Source organism: Oryzias melastigma, linkage group LG17, assembly GCF_002922805.2.
Source record: "Oryzias melastigma strain HK-1 linkage group LG17, ASM292280v2, whole genome shotgun sequence".
NCBI lineage: Eukaryota > Metazoa > Chordata > Actinopteri > Beloniformes > Adrianichthyidae > Oryzias > Oryzias melastigma.
The window spans coordinates 16,598,667-16,603,548 of NC_050528.1; the positions used below are offsets into that span (position 1 = coordinate 16,598,667).

General features: G+C 40.8%; 1 long non-coding RNA gene across 1 annotated transcript; it reads left to right on the top strand.

Annotated features, from left to right (window-relative positions):
• LOC112144417 lies at positions 1–4,580 on the top strand. The gene is made up of 5 exons (XR_002918896.2): positions 1–113; positions 2,541–2,658; positions 3,259–3,456; positions 4,167–4,250; positions 4,339–4,580. It is a non-coding gene; the product is annotated as an uncharacterized LOC112144417 (long non-coding RNA).
• Positions 4,581–4,882: the final 302 nt, after the last annotated feature.

Here is a 4,882-nt window from a genome sequence, read left to right on the forward strand (position 1 = left end):
AGTAAAGTGACTCGCGAGTTTTGAACGATTCGTTCACGACTCGCACATCACTAGTAGCCTTCATTGCAAGCTTCGCAGCCCGAGGGAGAAGACGAGGAACGCAATTTATCAAGGTTTGAAACCTATTTATTTCATTTTTTACCTCGTGGTGAAGTTATTTTTGGTTTTTCCACCTGTGTGGCCTGAAAAACATTTTTTTCTTTACCAAACGGGACTTGGTGAGTGTTAAAATAATATTTGTGGAATTAATATATTAAATATATATTTATTTTTTGTAAATTTTGTGAAACGGCAGACTATGGCAGTGAATTTATGTTGTTTTATGTATTTATGGTCAAGTTGTAGAAGTTTTGGCGCGTTACAGTGAAAGCTTCTCCCAGACATTCCATCCGCCATTACATGCTGCGTAACTTAAGAGTTCGGTTAACACGAAACTGCCATGTTTTTATTTATTCCTACGGACTGCTTTTGTATTTTAATATACTTATTTGAGTTTATTTTATGTTGGAATTATACGCCATTAAGATTGGGCCGAAAAAACTGACTCCTCCATCCGGGATCCATGTGCGTGAAGAAAACAAGATGGCGAGCCAACCCTTAACCTCTTGAAGTAGCAAACGACCAAGCGCCCTCTGCTGGACACTTGATAACCATTTTCATACTTTGAACTGGTAGGAACTTTCCTCATTCCCCTGCAAACAGCAGCATTCTGGACAATCGAACTCGAACTCACGAACACTGCTGAGCCGAAGTTGCGAGGAAAGAGATACAAGTTTGTCTTTGGGTTTTATTCAGTCTTTTGCTGAATCACTTTGAGTTATATGTATTTAATTTTATTTTTATTTCCATTCACATAAATACTGTAAAGTATTATTGTGCAAATTGAGTTGTTGTTTTGTTGGTCAAAGCAATGGAGAAAAAAAACTGAAATTAAGGAGACTTAAATTAATTTAGAATGGGATAAAATAAATAAACTTAGAACTAAAACAAAACTAGAACTTGATACGTGAACTTGAATCAACTAGAACTAGACTTTGAACAACTAGAACTGAAACTAAAAGAAAAAACAAAATAGATCTTAATCCTAACTTAAAGGTTGAACAAAATTGAACTTAAGAGCTAACCTAGGTTAAAGAAAAATATCCTTTTAACCTAAATTATAAGATTAAAAACAAATTAGGATTTCTATGTTTAATGTTATGTGTCTTTGTATTGTTTATGTATGTCCAATTAAATAAGCCGGCTAATCTTAACCATATTGTGGTCTGTGGTCTTTTCATTTGGTTTTTCAAGTTACAAGTTTAACATTCTAATAGTTGAACCTACTGGTCCAGATTTACTGTAGCTATCCCTCAGAGGTGGTACACTCGATGCTGGGATTGTTGTCCCAAAGTTTCATCAGTTTTCTTAACCTGCTGGGGATGGGGGTTTGCCGGAGACTGTCCAAGTAACTTTTGGGGCAAAGGTGAGATACACCCAGGACAGGTTGGCAGCCTATCTCGGAGCCCATGGAGCTAGCGCTATCGAGCTAGTACGCTAGCCATCCACCCAATGGACAGTGTAGCGAGCTAGTGAGTGCTGCCGCCCAGGTTCCGGCAGAGCTAGCGAACAATGCCACCCAATTTCAGGAAAAGCTTGCAAGCTCTGCCTCCCAGGGTTTGGCAGAGCTTGTGAGCTCCATCGCCCAGTCTGACAAAGCTAGCAAGCTTTGCCGCCCAGCAAAGCTAGAAAGGTTGCCACCCAAAGTAAGGGTAGTTTAGCGAGCTTTGCCCCCCAGGATCCAGCTGAGCTAGCGAGACCCGACTCTAAGGGTCTGGCAAAGCTAGAAGGGTTGCTTTCCAGGGTCCGCCACCCAGTGTCCAGCAGAGCTAGCAAGCTTTTCCACCAAGAGTCTGGCAGGGTCCTGCTGCAGGAGTGAGAAGGCCTTGAATGATCTGGTGAATATGACACGGCGATGTGCTTACCGGAGAATATGTAGATCTCTCAGAACATGTGAACCCAAGCCACTCGCTCAACATCATCCATGCCAGCCAGGACGTTTTAGGAGAGGCATCCAGCAGTAAATGTGTGCCAGGAGAGGTGGCAGACACAAATTTGATGCGCAGATTGCGTCCAAATTTGCTGTAATGGCAGCATAAGAGGGTAATAAAGCGCTAAATAAGTGAATGCCATTTATCATTCTAATACAGAAACAGGTGTGAACATTTCACAGAAGAGAATCTCTGGGGTCGACGGCTTAGAGAGAAAAAACGATGCCACCAATTTAACAAGAAAAATCTATTTTACTTTTTTTTTAACGAGATCTAAAGTGGGAGGGGCCTATTGACCTAAAGACAGTTTGCTCCTCCCACTTCTACAACAGTCGGAAATGTATGTAACAAATGTGTCACTTTAGCTCTTAATCGCTAGAATAGAATCACACCAAGTTGGATTTCCTGTTGTCTGCTGCTGTTATTGACCTTAAACTCCCACGATGCAACAGTTCCCACTGTGAAACTCCAACAATTTCATCTACGTTTGTTGGATCTCTTTCTCTTCAGGTCAGGAGTTCGTGGTGCGTTCTCTTGGGTTTTTCTGCAGCCTCTGCTCCGTTTTTTTCTGAAGAACGCCTCCGACGACCTTCACTGCTGCGCCGAAAGTCACCACAACAACCTCCAGGTACGCACAAAACTCAACACAAAACAGCGAGGAGGAGGCGGCCTCTGTGAGGCCGTCTTTCCACAGAAACATTACTGGAAGCTGCAGCAGCAGCGACGATGACTGGAACCACCGCCTGACTGATGGAGCCTCAAACAGCTGCTGCTGCTGCAACGAAAGAAAATCATTCAGTTCCTCTTTATTTAAATGGTTTTTCTGAAGAAATACTTAAGTTGAATTTGTTTTTCACGTTTACACTCTTGTTTCCGTTTCTACGTTTAATTGTGAAAATAATTCAGAGAGTAAGAACACAATAAATGTAAAGTTTTCACTCATAATTGTACTCATATTTATTTTCTATATACTACTATAGATATTTTATGTTCTTTTTAGATGAGACGACATTTCCTTCATGAACCTTTGTTTAAAGTTTTTAATAGAAAAAATGTTTTATGCTAAAATAAAATCATGAAGGACCCTTTGATATTTTGTTAATAAAGGAAAAATTACAGACTTTTAGGATTAATTTGCTACTTACTGCAAATATTTGGCCTTCAATCAATTAAATGTATTGTTCACATGTCTAATTGTTTTTTTTTTATGTTTGATCTGGTTAACTAGAAACAGAACCAGACAGGCTTTGGTTCAGATGGGTTCTTTGATCACGAGCTGCTTCAGGTCCTGAGATCGCCTCAGGATTCCCCCCAGAGGAGCTGGAGGAAGTGTCCAGAGACGGAAAAGTCTGGAGACTTTTGCTTCGACTGCTGACTCTGTGACCTGGTTCTGGAGGGATGAAGAATGGATCGACCTGTTGTCCAGGTAAGGTCTGTGACTTTGTTTGGATGTTTTCTGTCTCCTGTTATTGCCTATGTATAAAAAATAAAGTAACATGGAGATTTATCTACCAAGTTACTAAAATGAACATTAAATTCCTTTTGGATGCAAATAAGCTGCAGTTTAAGATAAAACCATTTCTGTAAAATTAAATATTTGAACAAACATCAAGTCAGGCTGTTTTATTTTTTTAATTAAAAAAAACAGAAATGAAACCCAGATTTTAGATTCTTAAAGATCAGGAAGGAGGTTTGTGAACGTCCGCTGGAGCTCGTTGGGAGATGTTTGGAGGCTTCTGTGTTTGCTGGAAGATGAATAGAGGTTGGTTTGTGGGTCAGGAATGATGTAAGTGAGTTGTTTTTCTCCAATTAAGGGTATCTGGTTGGTTCTGTTGCTCCTGCAGCAGTTTGGACTGAAGTTGTCCTTTATGTGAGTCATTGGTTTGGGCAGAATCTTTGACTGTTGCTGGATGTTTCACAGTAAAATTTAGAGACTTTCATTTTTTTTAAAGTAATTTTTATTAAAAAATCTGTTTTTAGTTTCCATTTGCTGATGAGTTGAATCTTATTTCAGAGTTCTTCATGTTTTGTCTGGTCTTAATTCTTATTAGTATTCAGGATGTCATGGTGCCTCTGTCTGTCTCCTCCCCCTCTCCACTCTCCTCTCCTCTCCACCTGGCTGCTGATTAACCCCAGCTGCGACCACTCACCTCATCACCTCGCCTGCCTTTTTAAGGAGCACCAGGATCATCATTCTTCGCCAGTCCGTTGCCCCTGATGGTGCATAGTTGGTCACCTCGTCTATGTCACAGTCTTGCCACGTTTTTGACGAGACTCTGTCTAATCCCTTTTTCGTACTCACCCTCAGGAATCTGTTACCACGAGTGGTCGCTGCTGTCTGTCTCTGCCGGATTCCCAGTTGGATCCTCTCTCCACGGTCACACCACGAGCCTCTGCCTTTGCTCCACGGTCCTGCTCCCAAGACGGCTATCTCCCTCTCCGAGGAACCAACCGGTGACGCCTCCAGCCTCGACTTCCTGCTTGGAGCCCACTTCTTGCCCTGTTCAAGTTACTACCTCCTCGCATCACTATTAAATCCTTTATCTACCACGCTCGCCTCCTGCTGTGTTCTTCTGGGTTCCAGCGTCTGGGTCGCTACGTGTTCTGTAGCCATGACACAGGATGAGTTAATATTTGTTTGTGGTGATGCAAAACATGAACAACCTGAATTTTTCTTTGTGTTTTACTGTAGTTTCTTTAAAACTGTATTTTGTTTTTTGTTTTTTTTTGTCAGTTTCTAATCGCTGATCAGGTTGTTTTTTTCTGCATTTTTAGTTCTTGTAAAAAATCTCTGAAAAATTATCAAAAAAAGCTAATAAAATTATTTTTGAAAAAGACTCAACTATCTTGAA